The sequence below is a fragment of the Sinocyclocheilus anshuiensis genome, unplaced genomic scaffold, assembly GCF_001515605.1.
Source record: "Sinocyclocheilus anshuiensis isolate Anshui unplaced genomic scaffold, SAMN03320099.WGS_v1.1 scaffold152, whole genome shotgun sequence".
Lineage (NCBI taxonomy): Eukaryota > Metazoa > Chordata > Actinopteri > Cypriniformes > Cyprinidae > Sinocyclocheilus > Sinocyclocheilus anshuiensis.
The window spans coordinates 2,714,258-2,729,960 of record NW_015555781.1 but is presented as its reverse complement, the minus strand read 5'-3'; the positions used below and the strand labels follow the sequence as shown (position 1 = coordinate 2,729,960).

At 38.4% G+C, this 15,703-nt stretch overlaps 1 protein-coding gene across 1 annotated transcript in view; it reads right to left on the bottom strand.

Annotated features, from left to right (window-relative positions):
- LOC107674633 (protein sidekick-1-like) overlaps positions 1 to 15,703 on the bottom strand; it is a 370,868-nt gene that overhangs the window by 213,595 nt on the left and 141,570 nt on the right. The window lies entirely within an intron of this gene.

Here is a 15,703-nt window from a genome sequence, read left to right as displayed (position 1 = left end):
ACGCCTCTCACTCTGCGCTGGTTGCTATTTGATCGCGTCATATAATTGTTCGGTACAATTTATTCGGTCTTTACGCTTATTCGGCCGAACACCGAAAGAGCTTTTTTTTTGCTATTTTCGGCCGAATAATTTCGGTTGCCGAACATTTGGTGCATCCCTACTGTTTTCAAAAGTCTGCATTTTCAGGCTCCCAAAACACCATTTTCATGTTTATGAATGGCTAAAATGCATAAAAAAAATTCACCCTAGCATCAGTACAGCATATATCTATTTACTAAAAACCACTAAAGAATACCTTATTAACGCCCTAGCAACCAACCACAACACTCTAGCAACCATACAGAAATGTGCTCATGTCAACATATTCTGTTACAACAAATACACAAAATAATGATCTTTAAAAAAGCATCATATGACCCCTTTAAGAATACCAATTAAAGCCTTATCTTCAAAGGTAGAAACTTTTAATCTAAAAATCAGTGCAGTAAGCTTCGTTCTGCAGGTAGAGTGAAAGTTAAAGTCTTTTTCTGGCCGGATGGCACAGGATGATCATTCCTCTGCCTGACACCATCTGACAGGCCAGACAGGGAGCAATCAACCCTGTCTACACATCACTGTGGAGACTAACACTCAGAGTCCAACACAGATGGACAGAGAGAAACGCTGAGATTCACCCTCAATACTCACTCTGGGATGTGAAGCATCTCGTTCACAAGAGGAACCAAGTTCATCTACTCTGATTTAGTAAGCTGAGTGAGCTTGATCAGATAAACACTATAATACAGGCCAAGCAAAACAGTTCCTCTATTAGTAAATGATAAAAAAAGAAAACAGTAAGTGGCTGTGCAGAAAGTAACTGTTAAAGAATTGTTTGTTTATACCTGCCTTAAAAGGAACAGTTCACCTAAAATGACTCACTCTCATGTCGTTCCAAACCTGTAAGACTTTTGTTCATCTTCGAAACACATATGAAGACATTTTAATGAAATCTGAGAGATTTTTAGGCTTTTATTTACATAAAAACTCATCAACGCACATAGTGCGCAACAAAGATGATAAAGAGAAGCTCAAACATGCTCAAAACCTCTGGATTTCTTTTATGATGTCTTTATGAACTTTCTTGAAGTGTCAAGAAAAGTAATTCTTAGTATTGTCTTAATAGTACATAAGAGATGTTTCTTGGAAATGAAATAAAAAACTAAAGACATACAACTTTTTCCAGTACTCGCCCGATACCGATACTTTCATTTTTGGTACTTGCGATACAGAGTACCGACGTCCTGCACCCACTAGTAAAAAAATATGAAAAATGATATCTGGTCTCTGAATAATTTTTGGTTTGACTGTATATCCTTGAGTTATTTTCACACTTAATTATGCCCATTAAAATTATAAATCTCCTAACTGTGATATTTTCAGAAATAGAAGTCGCATTTTATTTCATCTGAAACGTGCTACGATTTATATTCCAAAGCCAGTCATTTAATGCAGAAACACTCAAGCAAGCATGTATTTGTACTGATGCAGAATGAGAGGGACAAGTAGTACAGCCTAGCGCATTGTCGTGTATGCCTAAGGTTGAAAATAAATGATGTTTATAGTGAAACCCTTATAAATGGTCTTATTTTTACGATTTAATTTTAATCCAAATGATGCGTGTGCTAAGTGAGTAAACATCAAAGATCACACAACAGAAGTGCGCACTCTCTCTCTTCCTCCCCACCGTTAAGTAACATTGTTTTACTTACTTGTTTTTGACATATCCGACCGAACTACAAACTTTCATGTGTTGTCTGTGAGAAAGGTATATTCACTCGACAAGCTCGCGCATCTGCGCCGCCGCGCGCTCAATCCACTCAGCATGCTTTGCTTATCAGTTCGCGCATATCCGCTATACAGGCATTAATACTGAATGTTTAACATTATATTCATTGCATACATATATTTTGTAGACATCCTTAATCTCTAATAACTCCATTCTGCTGTCTGTTGTTGGTGTTTCTTTGTCTGAATATGACACTTATCACATGCTGTGTGGTATCAGCATTTGGTATCGGGGCATTTTAACGAGTACGAGTACAGGAGCTCGGTATCGGGCCCGATACCAATACCAGTATTGATATCGGTGCATCCCTAATTATAGTTATAAAATGAATTTGACAAACTACAGAAAATTTGGTCTCTGATGAATCGGAGGAGAAATGTTTCCAACAATTTGATGAAAAATGAATACACAAAGAAATCTCAAACTTTTGTTTGCAGATATCGCAAATCTTAGCACAATTTGAGAAATTGTTGAGATGTTTTTGAAGAGAAAAACATTAGATTACTAGGTTTTTTCCTCAAAAGAAAAATCAGAGAACCAGGATACTTGCACAAACATTTGCTCTCCAATCTCACTGCTGTCTATGAGAAACAATTAATTCTTTGTTATGCTGATGAGTGAAAGACTAAGAAAGAATAAAACAGGCTGCAGTTCAACTGTATCTTTCACAAGTTCATGGACCTCAAAATAAAGTATAGCTTTAGAACAATTTCAATATTTCACTACCAACTGAAAAGCCACTTGGCACAGTGACAATCAAGAAGTTTAATTTAGCTAATATGAACTTCAAGAGCAAGCCTAGATATTGCTAATGCGGTTTACTGTTAATATTATTATTTCCACTTGGCCACTGAATGTAGGATTTAAACATGTCACCACAACCGTCTCTCGAGACATAAACTCATAAAGGATACAGCAGAAGAGGCTTCAAATGGAGGGTAATCACTCACAACAACAATCACTGGAATGCGTGAAGTTCTGTGATAATCAAAACAGCCATCTCCCGCGGTGTCTATCATCCACATAAATAACTCAAAAATCATCAGCGTTGGAACATTCAGACATTAATAATGGAGCAAACCTTCCCCCGTCATAGTGTGAGATCTCAAGGCCCATAATCATAAGCCCACTCACACACTCTCAATCCTCCACAACACTGAGGTCAGCTTGGACTCAGCTATCTCTAAGATGCTGTGGCTTTCTCACACAACTCTTCAAAACCAACTAGTCTGTCCTACAGCTTACGGAATCAGGTTATCTGCTGAATACCAAACAAACCACGTACATTTCCACTCCCAGCACTTAAAAGTACTGCAACTGTTCCGGTAAATCTTGAAGTATTAATCACACAGGACGTGTCCGCGATTTAACAGCATATTACGGAAACCACAGTTAAAAAATAACACGTTTTAAGATGTTCAATCAGTGTAATAAACATCTGAAACACAAATATCCCCTATGAGACAAGGTAAATATGCCTTTGCGCAGCTATTGTGCCACTAAACACAGCATGCAACCCAGTATCAGTCTGTCACATCACTACAAAGGAATTTAATGCCGTCCACCTCACTGGACTATTAAAACCCAGAAATATTGGTATGTGATCTTGTTTTGGTGGACTTTTGTTCTGTGTAATGTTTATTTTGAAGGTTGGTTTCTTTGTTCACATCATGTGTTTGTTCAGCGTTCCCTCACTGATTGTTTCCAGGTGTGTGTCATTAATTATTCTCATTAAGTCATTTGGTCTTGTGTATATATTCCCTCATGTTTGTCTTGTTCTGTTTGTTGAGCCCTTGGTTTCCCAGGCTTTAGGGCTCACGTTGATGTAGGGCTGGACAATATGGCCAAAATAGATATCACGATATATTTCTTCATTTCTGTCGATACGATATAATTCCGATATCGATATGAACACTATTTATATCGAAATATCGGAAATGTGTTTAAAAATCATATCACCGTTATTGAAAAAAATAATATCGCGATACATATTGATATTGAATTATTGTCCAGCCCTACGTTGATGGTAATGATTTGTTGTTCTCAGGCTAAACCTGCATTGCATTCTCTACTGTGCTGTAGTTGAGTGTTACATTACAGAGGGATGATGACAGTGCCTGGTCCATCTCCTGGAGAAATGTAAACCACTGACTTACCTGACATGGAAGGGAAACACTGAACGAAGAAACCAATCTCCACAATAAAAGATATGGCAAACAAAAAACACATGAACAAACACCACCACGTGAAGACTAATGTAACACATTAGGGTTGGGCAATGTCTACCAAATTGGCATCGAACGATGTCTACAGTGAAACATCGTGATGGACGATGACATCCGGGGGGATTAGGGGGGTGCCCGAAGCTAGAAACCAATAACGCATTATACGGAGCCACTAAAAGGTTAGCTGCTTGCTAGCTCAATCACGTTTACATACTGCCTCTGAAATACTTGTCCGTCATAAAAAAAATTCAGATCGGGTTCGATTTTTGCAGTTGGAAAAATGTTCTGAATTTCTTCAGTTCAGAGCCACCGTACAAGCGAACGCCAAAATCCAGAATGGCGATTGTCAAATTCATCCACTTCGTCTCGCAGCACAAAGCACTGTATATAGATCCTTGCACACTGAGTTCAGGATTTCGAATAGCCTACGAAAAAAACGCATACGAAAATTTCGGACTCAGTGTGCAGAGACCTTAAGGAGAAATGTCTGATAGGATGATGGCGAATGATTTGCAGATCCTGAGCACCAATTACAAACATCTAATCTTGTCAAATGTGTGGTAAGTACTGCCGCTCCCTATAGAGTCCTTGTGATCGTGAATCTCAAAAGTGAAAGTAAAATGAGAGCGCGCAATCGAAAGCGGTTTCAATAGCGGCTCCCTGATGCCCGCGACTGTACTTACCCAACGATATAATTGCGAGAAAAAGTATTTAAATATTTTTTTATCCTCCCATCTCGTAGGCTATTTATTCCCTTCCGTAGTGCACTTCATTTCCTTTCCGAACACGGAACTGGGATGCGATGGATTGCGGGAGAGGGGGTGGGGAGGAATCACGATGTCAGCTTAACATCGTGATGTCTGTCAGCCATCCGTGATGGCCGATAGACGATGCCATCGTCCCAACCCTACTGCATAGTCTTCACCCCATCTCGTAGGCTATTTATTCCCTTTAGGGTTTCCGTAGTACACTTCATTTCCTTTCCGAACACGGAACTGGGATGTGGCGGATTGCGGGAGAGGGGGTGGGGTGGGGAGGAATCACGATGTCAGCTTAACATCGTGATGTCTGTCCATCGCCGATGGCATCGTTTATCGGCCCAACCCTATTACATATGATTTCTATTTCAAATAAATACTGCTCTTTTGAACTTTCTATTCATCAAAAATTTGGAAAAAAAAAAAAAACAGAAGCAGCACAACTGTTTTCAACGTTGATAATAAAATATATTTCTTGAGCAGCATATTATTTTTTTTCCCCTGTAACAATAATGCAAAATATCCATGACTGGTACATAATATTCATATTAATCGTCTCAGTTCACTCACTACTGGCAAGTCTGGCAAAAAGTTAATTTTGGACCTTGAGATGTGTGCACCTTTAAAACCCAGCCACTGTGTTGCCACATAACAGCACTATGTTGCTGTAGAAACACAAAATGAATACCAGTTGGGTAACCTCTCATCAGATGCTGCTGTGAACCTTCCACATGTTTCTAGCTCACAGAAGCCTTCTGGATCGATGCCAAATATCCATAACTAAATAACCTTCAAATTTAGTGTCTGTAAGCAGAGTGACACTCTGTACGATCAGGAATGTAATGGCTTCAATGAAGCTTCCGAGTGCAGAGGCATCCTCATACGCAGTGATTGATAGAAGCTTAATTCAGTTTTACTGGCCTCTAATGATTATTTTAAAGAATGAGATGGGCTAGGACAGCCCTGAAAAGTGATGGAGGCTCTTGAGGCGTTCCCGAGTAATGAATGCGCCCATTAAGCAGTGTAACCAATGGCCATGGAGTGTTTGGATGATCCACAAGGCATAAAACATTGAGCTCAACACGTTTTCTGTAACCACTGGTCATTTGCAGCCGTCGAGTGCTGCACCGCACTGCGGACGCATTTCATTCAGCACTACTGGGTTTGATTTGCTGCCTGCTATTATTATTTTGCTATCTCCAGTGTGTTCACTCTTCTGCAACCTTAAAGTCACCATGAAACCCTTGGTATCCATTTGCTACTTTCAATCCCAGGAACCCAATAAGCTGTTTGATAGAACAGTAGCAGTATTACTATATAATGGCAAAAATGTTTTATTTGTTTTATCTATTACTGAAAGTTTGACATTGAATGTTTTAAGGTGAAAAGAAAGCTAAATTCTTATTTTACAATTTAATTTAATTAAAGTAAACTGCATGCCTGGCACGATACAAAAGCGAAAATGTACCTTAGCGAAATACACCCAATTAAAAGAATAATTAGAACGAGCTGACTGAACATAACCAGGCTTGATTACAACAGCTCTGCTCAGTATTAACCTTCACCATTTGAGTTCCTTTAGTACACTCCGGTATGTTATGATCCGAGCAAGATCCTGAAGACATCAGATAAAGCTTCTTTATATCTGTATTACAATCTTAAAAGGGTTATAAAAGACACTGCAGAATCACAGTTTGGGCTGTATTCAAAAGAAGATAACTTGCTAACAAACTTTAATAATATGTTCCAGGGAGTCACAAAAGATCTGTAATCAGAGCCATGATGCAAGAGTCAGTGAACATTTCGAACAATAGTGTGTGTGACGCAACATTTGCAGAATAAAAAATCTGACACTTTTGCATATGCACAGGCAAATTTCACATGTGAATAACATGTGCTGAGTAACTGAAAACATTCATGTTTATTGGGTTAAAGTTTAAAAATGATAAAAAAAAATATTTATTTGGTAGAAAATCTTTGTAGTTGGATGTAAAAGTGAACATAAAAGTCTTCATTTTCTCCTGACATCAGAGCCACTGAGGACACAGTGGATCAGTTTTGTTTTTGATGGTAATGCGCCACCGAATACACAAAAAACAGAAGAGAGGGGCGGGGTGAGCAGAGCTCATTAGCATTTAAAGAGACATGCACCGAAACGGGTCGCTGTGAACGTAACTGTTTTTTACAAGGTAAAAAGGGTGTCGTTTTACACGGTCACTGAGGAATTTTAACCAAAGTATGTTGTAGACATTTCATGAAGACCCTAAAGAATCATTCCAACTTGTGGAAAATGGGCATTTGATGTCCCCTTTTAATCACTGAGGATCGGATGATACAAACCATGCATTATTTTGCAATGTCTTATTCAGTTACTGGCCAAATGGGGAGTTTTATTTATTCGCCAAACCCAATTTGCATTTTGCATTTTTGCATTTGGTGTTTGGTGTCTTACTTCTGGTCATTAACTTCCTATTTGTACCTTGAAGGTGAAGCAAATGCTGCCATCATGACCAGTGTAAACTCATCCATGTTTCCCGACAATAGCATCATCCACGGTGCCTTATTAGGGCAAGAAAGAATATATTAAATGCATGATGAGCATCAAATATGATCAGGAAGTCCAGAGATGGACACAGCACACTTGGAGCGGTGAGTTTGACCTGTAATAGTGTAATAAGACATGGCTGCTGTACCCTAGAGACGCATGCTTGCGCAGTCTGGCTTCAGTTAATATTCTGCTGAGTAGATGGGTAATGGATGCTCTATAAAGTGCCCAAGGTAAAGTCATCTTCTCTGACTTCGGATTGCACAGGGAAGATTTGGTGCAGAATTTTAAGCATTAGAAGCCTCTATCCTGCTAAGCTGCCATCATACCCTAGGCACCACAAGTAGCAGCTCTGAGATTTTCCCACTCTCTCTGGGAGGATGAGATATTTCACAGGGCTCTTTCAGACTACTGTGTTTGTGCTGTGGAAAGAAGAAGAAGAAAAAGGAAAAAGGAAACAAGGTAAAAGGAAAGAAGCTGGACTCGCACCTCTGACACTAGGGAACCCGGAGTGGTGACAGGGACAACGGCAGTATGTGAGTAAGTGTTCTCAGTGTATGTTGGTAAAGGGAGGGCAGGACTGCAGGCAGGTCACAGGGGGGTTTGAAGTGTCTTGTGTGGGAGTTTGGAAGCCTGTGTGGGAGCCCTCACAGTGGTGGATGCTCTAGAGACCCAGAGCCGGATTTAAAGTGTGCAAAGAGCCTTACAGCAATGAAGGAGAGAACAAAAGCTATCAATAAACGAGCACCACACTACATATCCCGCTGGATATTATGCATGAACTCTCACAGGAATTAACTAGCCTATCCCGACCATTATTTGAATGATAATTATGTTTTTAGACATTATGCTAACACAAAAAGTCTATATTTACTTGGAAAAATCAACAACTCAACATGGAGGCATTCAGAAACATTAACATTTAAGCTTATAAAATACCCCCTGTAAGTCAAGGATTCTGAATTAAGTAAAAAGAAGCAAACATTTAGATTGAGTAGGGTGGCCATATGTGCCATTTATATGGGACATGTCCTGGCCAGGATTTTTATATTGCTTAAAACATCCAAAGTAGTTTGACCAATAACATGCAGGTATTGTACATAATCGACCAATCGTGGCGCGCGTGAGAAGGTGAGAACGATCAAAGCGATGCAAATACACGCACGTGTTTGTTTGTTCGTTCGTTCGTTCGACTTGAAGCTGCGCACCGATCGTTGTATATGACACCAAAGTACCACGAGAGCGATTTGAAAGCATAAGGAGCCACCTGCTCTGCTCTCTATAGCTCTCGTGAAATAATGTCATACAACGATCGACCTGCACAGTGCAAACAGTCAAAACCTGGATATTTTAGGCAATATAGAAATCCTGGCAAGGGTGCGTCCCGTAAAAATGGCCCGTATGGTCACCCTAATATTGAGAGGTGACTGAAACATAGTAAATGATCATCTTTCTTGGTAATCGGGCACCTGTTTAGCAAATGCTAACATAGCATAGCATCATTATCCTCTCCAGTGCGGTTGCCAAGACACTACTTTGTTGACAACATTAACAGCTGTGAAGCTAATGGTGGTGTCACTATTTTTTCCCCTTCATCATGCAATTTGTGTTTGGAAGTCAGAGATCAAGTCAAAATACCTTACATTTGACTTTGAATGCAACATAGTCTTAGTACAGCTCTGATATAATTTCCTCTTAAAACAGAAGAAGCATTTATATGCTTCACACAGTAACTGAATTTGACAGAACCCTGAAATGTATTCCACTTCCTGGCATATTTCACCTTAATATCACAACACTGCATCTTAATCAAATGCGACGCAACAAGTTTTTCATGTCCTGACTGAAAGTGAAATACTGCACTAAGTGACATAATTAGACTCTTTTTAACACTCTAAAACCTAACAGTGATATTTACTAAATGAAGCAAGTTTATTTCAATATTCCATATTCAAATATGACTGAAAGTGCGGTTAACAGAAAAAATAACGTGAGCTCAATTACTGACTATATAAGGCAGAACACAAATTGAATGATTTCTAGTTCCAGCATGCTTTGCTTCAAACTGATTTACTTTATTGGCTGTACTTAGTTGAGTTTTAGCTAAACGGTGTATTTGAATAGAGCATATAGTTATTTAATATTCAGGAATATAGAGTTTATAGTACTTACTGGTTTTCAACGTGTCACTCATTTGAGGTCGCAGCAATTAGCAAACAACAATAATCCAATGAGCCAATCAATTTTCAATAGACAAAACCAAGTCCCACTCCAAATTTCGAGAAATTCGAGAAGCTGTTTCACTTGCATATACAATATGCAATTTCCATTTCATTAGACTTTAAGTGGAGTATGATTACACGGTTTTCGGTACCTATTTCGGTACCAAAGCAAAACACAAAAACATGCTAATTAAAACATTTGATCATTATATTAGCGTTAGCCGCGCTTATGCTAACGATTAACTGCTCTAATAACAGCATTCATTTCAATCCGACATTCAAATTAAAATATTGAATAATATTCATAACAGAAGCGGTGTTTCCCCCAGACTTGCACTCTATTTGTGGAGGCATATATATGCAAAATCATTCTCTGGCAGCAGGAGGCGCTTGTAGAGTGGGAGAGATAGAGGTTTCCCGGTAACGCTGTACACAAAGCAGCGCTCAGCTCACAAATGCTGCTCAGGCATTACAGTCATGATTAAATGAAAATGACATCCATAATTTTCTGAAGACAGTCGGTTTCTTTCAGAAATACAGTGATATAAAAACACCCGCACCGGGTTTCGACTTTGACACGTGCAGTGCTCATGTTTATTCAACGAAGTCAAAGCCTTTTGGAAAATCTATTTGTGGCGGTCAGTTTTGACACTGTGGCGGGCCGCCACAAATAAATCAATGTATGGGAAACACTGATCTAAATTTTAAAAATTAAAATGAAACTTACCTGCTTGAACTCTTTCATTTGATCTGGGTGTCTTCAAAGTGTTTTGTTAGTTTGGTGTGTTTCCTCGTTTTGATGTCATCACATCTCAGAGAGCGCATCTGCGCACCTTTCGGATAGCGCATCAAGAACTGGGTTGACCGGGTACTCGGTACCACCGGTACTTAAAAAAACCTGGTACCGTAACGTTTTAATTTTTTTAGTACCGACTTGGTACCGAAGAGCCGGGTCTTTTGACAACACTATTGAAGAGTGTTGTGATTGGTATCGCGACAACTCGTTTCAAGAGCTGAGTTCTTCAGACAGCTGAATGGGACTTGACTTGCTAGTATGCAAAGTAGCATGGTTAACAGATTGTCTCCTCCAGTCTCCTCAGATTTGAAAAAGAATATACACAGAGATGGTTTCTGTCTCTCTAGAGGATGTTAAGCAAATTAAAAGCACACAGAACAAAGAGAGAAAAACACAGCCTCTATTAAAGCTGACTTATAATTGCTGCAAAAGTACGGTGTGTGCGTGTCTGCGTTACTAATGGTAAACCTTTTCACGTGTCATCTTTCTTCACAGACAAGCCTGATGAGTCACACGGAAAAAAAAAATCTGTACAATGAACAAAGCAAAACATCTTGAGAGACAGATATTTAGAAAATAACAGTTATTGTGAATCATTAATGGACCACAATCCGATCTTTCATCAGTCTTTCTAAGTTGAATGAGTACTGTAGTAGTGATTTCCCACGAGGCAGCACTTCAGCATTTCTTCCTCTTTTAAAGGGTGCAGCTGATTGCATCTCGCTGCATAGTTAATTGACAAAGTTGACAAATTCACCTGCTTTAATTCATTATTTAGATCTGACCCATCAAAAAATTGCATTCAAACTGACCCTCGAGTTCAAACTAGTCTTTCAAGCGGTGTGAAGGAAAAGGTTGTCTTTACCAGTCTGCGATGCCGCAGAGGTAGGTGTTATTCTGACCTCATGCCCAGCACTGTCACTTATCACTGGCTTTCTTTCTAGCTCGCAGCCCACAAAGCAATTATTTCAAAGTCATGAAAAACCACACAAGAGTGACAGAATGTACATGAAAGGATTTGTATTGCCATTTAATTGGCACCTAAAAAACACTGATACAAAATTTGAGGCTGAACAGAGAATCTCTTTTTGTGTCCAATATTGTGTGGTTTCAGAGGATGTACTCAATTCAGTGAAGGACTTCTTTCACAGCCGTTGATGAAGTATTCACTATAATATGGTTTTAGCTAGGGATGCACCGATACCACTTTTTCTAGTACTCGCCCGATACCGATACTTTTATTTTTGGTACTTGCCGATACCGAGTACCGATACCAATATTTTTATTGCATTTGTAAATTTTTTAAATATTGGGTACAGAAACCAAAAGGGTATGTATAATGTTAGTTGGTTAACTTCATTTATCAAATAGATACAGTCAAACCAAAATTTATTCAGGTCATCTGGGATTGTTCACCTACAGTACTGGTTCATGAATACTATTTGGACATGCTTCTCATTTAATGTACTGCTTTTTGCATACTACATATGCAAGTATGCATATGGGGCATATTGCATTTATGAAAACAAGCATGCATATGCAGAATCATCGGACGTGAGCTGGGAATCATTTTAAGGGCTAAAGGAATTGTAGATGTGTAGGGAGACTTTCACTTCTCACCAAAATCTGTCGAAGTCTATGCAAATATCTGGAGAAATGATTAGCATTTTACACCATGTCTTAAGCAGGCACAACGTGATACATTTGGGATTTACCAGGGCCTGAATTTCATTTTGGAAAAGTGGTATCGGCGTTTGGTATCGGGGCATTTTAACGAGTACGAGTACAGGAGCTCAGTATCAGGCCCGATACCGATACCAGTATCGGTATCGGTGCATCCCTAGTTTTAGCATAAACAACACATTCCTGGACATCTATCATTCTGGCACAGTCATTTGAACCGGACTTTCTGTGATGTACAACATACAACAAAAAAAAAAAGCAAAAATAATTTACTTTGCTAAAATGTAATTTTACCATGAACAACTTTGTTGCATTTAAAAAGAGCCACCTGGCTCAAGTTAGGGGAGTTAGGGTATTTTTTAGACATATTTTTAAACTACAATCATCCAACCTAAATGTTTCGTCACCCACTGTATTTGTGTTTTACAATTTATAACGCTGTTGATTCATATTTATATTGTGAGGAAGATACTTAAAAAAAAATTTCCAAACTCTGAATTTAATTTATTTTAACTAAAAAAGACAAGTAAACAGTAAGTAATCAAATAAGAATAGATTAATGACAGGCAATGGCACAAACAAATGCACAAACATATTACATGAATACTCATCAAGATGGGCACTTTGACATATTTTTGTATGTATTTGGCCGTTTACGCGCAATAAGGCGCGTGCTGTCAAATGCGTCTCTATGTGAGCGCGCTTTGGGTGTGAGGCGGCTTTATGTTATGTTATGTTATGTTATGTTATGTTATGTTATGTTATGTTATGTTATGTTATGTGTTATGTTATTTATACTGAGGTCCCATTATTTAACATTAGGTAATGCATTAACAACATTAACTAACAATGAGCAATACATTTGTTACAGTATTTATCAATCTTTGTTTAAGTTATACAACTAATACAATAATACAACTGTTCAATGTTAGTCCATGTTAACTCAGGTTTGTTAAATAATATTAACAGAAACAACTTTGGATTATAATGTTGTATTAGTAAATGTTTAAATTAACATTAACTAGGATTAATAAATGCTTTAGAATTATTTTTCATTGTAAGTTCAAATAATGCTGACAAATGGAACCTTATTGCAAAGTGTTATGGTTTTATAAAAAAAAAATCTCTATGTGAGCGCGCTTTGGGTGTGAGGCGGCTCACAGAAAGGGTCTCACAGTCACAGAGCGCACAAGTACTGAATTGAGCACTTGAATGTTTAAAATTGTAAGACTCAAAAGGACTTGCAAATGATACATTCCATCATCTGTCGCGAGCGTCTTTCACGTTGAAATATTTGTGGGAATTTCCCGCGTTACAAGTGAGGGAATCAGTAGAATTATGCGCAATCCCCGCAATCCCGCGCTGAAATTCAAGCCCTGTTTACATTTTTGTATATTTGACAGATGCTTTCATTCAAAGTAACTTACAATGCATCTGTGCTATACATTTATCTGTGCAATCACTGGGAATTGAACCTGTGACCTTGGTGTTGCTAGCACCAGCTGAGCTACAGAAACAAAAAGAATCAAAGCATCTTTTATAAATTAATCTAAGTTTTTGGCCTAACTAGCAAAGGCACGTCAAATAGGCTTGGGGGGAAATAATTCACTGATGTGTTGTGATTCTTTTTCAAATTATTCTGGATTGGAATTCAAAATGAATGAATAATTCTGTTTAATGAAGCAGTTGCCAAATTTATTTACATATATAATCAGACATTCAAAAGTAAATTATTCTCATGATCAGTCTCATTAAAGAAAACTGATTTGACAAACACATAATTTAAAGTCGGCATGAAATTAATCAAAATGTCATAAATCAATCTTCCAGTGAAATGACAAGACTTCTCTCTGGTGATGCATGCTGGACTTCTCCAATCATTTTTTTTGCTTAAACTTTAACAGTTAACTTCACGCTAACAATCAGATCTGTCCCCTTCCATTCATTGCAACTTTAAAGAGTTTATTTAAGCATTTAATTAAAACAGAACAAAAGCAATATAACTTATTATTACCTGCTTATTTTTCTACTTTTTTATGTGTGCCACGCTGTTGCTACAAAAATAAAAAAAAGAACATTTTAAAATTAGATCATGACTAATTTAATCAAATTCCCACCACTGTCAAGATACCCTGACAATAGATCACTTTCCATAGTTGACATGTTGCATCAAAGTGAAATCTAATTTCAAATGTTTGGAAATGTTTGTCTAAAATGTCTATATAACTATCTTTGTGTCTATGTTTGATTCATATAGATCACTTTTGTGATTTCTTTTTGTACTTTTTAGTGCGTAAAAGTTGGTTGCATGGACTTTCAGTGGATGGACAAAAAGGATAAGTGAATATCAAAATATCTTCATTTGCGTTATGAAGATGAATGAAAGTCTTATGGGTTTGGAACGACATGAGATGTGAGTAAATAATGACAGAATTTTCATTTTTGGGTTGATTATCCCTGAAGATGAGATGTAATACTGGCTGTAAATGACTATGGACATAAGTTTCTAAAACAAGAATTCGACATTTTTGGAAAAGAAATAGCCACACCAAACCCAAAGCAGCATATAAATGTGAAAAATCCACATTTCTGTGACTGGACCTTTAACAAGTGCCATGGTGATTCTTGCTATAAAGTTAATAGCAGGCCAGTTCCTAACAGTGGCCTTATAAAAGAAGACCGACTCATTAACGATGCTGACGGTACCTGTGTTACGAGGAACAGAGGGATCTTGAGTTAATCCGGAATAGACTATTGCTGCAAACCATAAACTACACAGAACACCAGTCTTTGTCCTGGCAGGACAGTAAATCTGTGGCAAACAGTGGTGCACAGATTGTCCTCATGCCGGGGAAGAAGTGCTGCACCTGTCTGGGCACTGAGGAACAGCAGTAAGGTCAGCCTCTAAATCATTCAAGAACACAGGGAGCATTTTGCTGTCTTCCTCCACAGGACAGCATTAACCGAACCTTTACCGGCACGTCTGACAGGTGCGTTGAGTCTCCCCGATGACAATTAACTCGGTTGCTCGGTTTTCACATGTTGAATATTTTATGTGTACAGTGAATAATCCCAATCGCGCCCACGCATATCGATTCAGCACAGGTATTTTGTGTAGATGGAGTGAAAGTATAGACTGCTGCTAAAGAGAATAGCCTAATTACCGAGCGTAGCCCTGTGAGGAGAAAAAAGACTGATAGAGTGAAAAGAAAAGGTTGTCCTTGTAATAATGGATCAACATTGTTTACCATTGCTTGGGAGGTTTTACAAAAGAAGTGCCAAAAGCAAGCTGTCTAAACAGGAAAAGGAGAAAAAGAACTGTTATAGCGGCTTGCTGGAGTTTCGTTAGCATGATAGACAAGCCCCTGAGTCAACTTGCGCTCAGCGTGAAGAAACCTGCCAACAGCTTAACGGGTTACGGATGCTATTTCAGCACTCAACTAACTGTACTTTCTCTTCTCACCATAGGTGTTCGTCCAATCAGAAGTGCATGAAAACAACATTAATGATAGTCTTTAAAGCACTAAACTAACTGTGTGGAGCCAGCAAGAGACAGCGGCGCGTTCATTTACACCATGCTAATTAATTAGCCCGACTCTCTGCAATACGGCAGAAAAACTCACCTCCTAATTGTCCTTCGCGGATATTG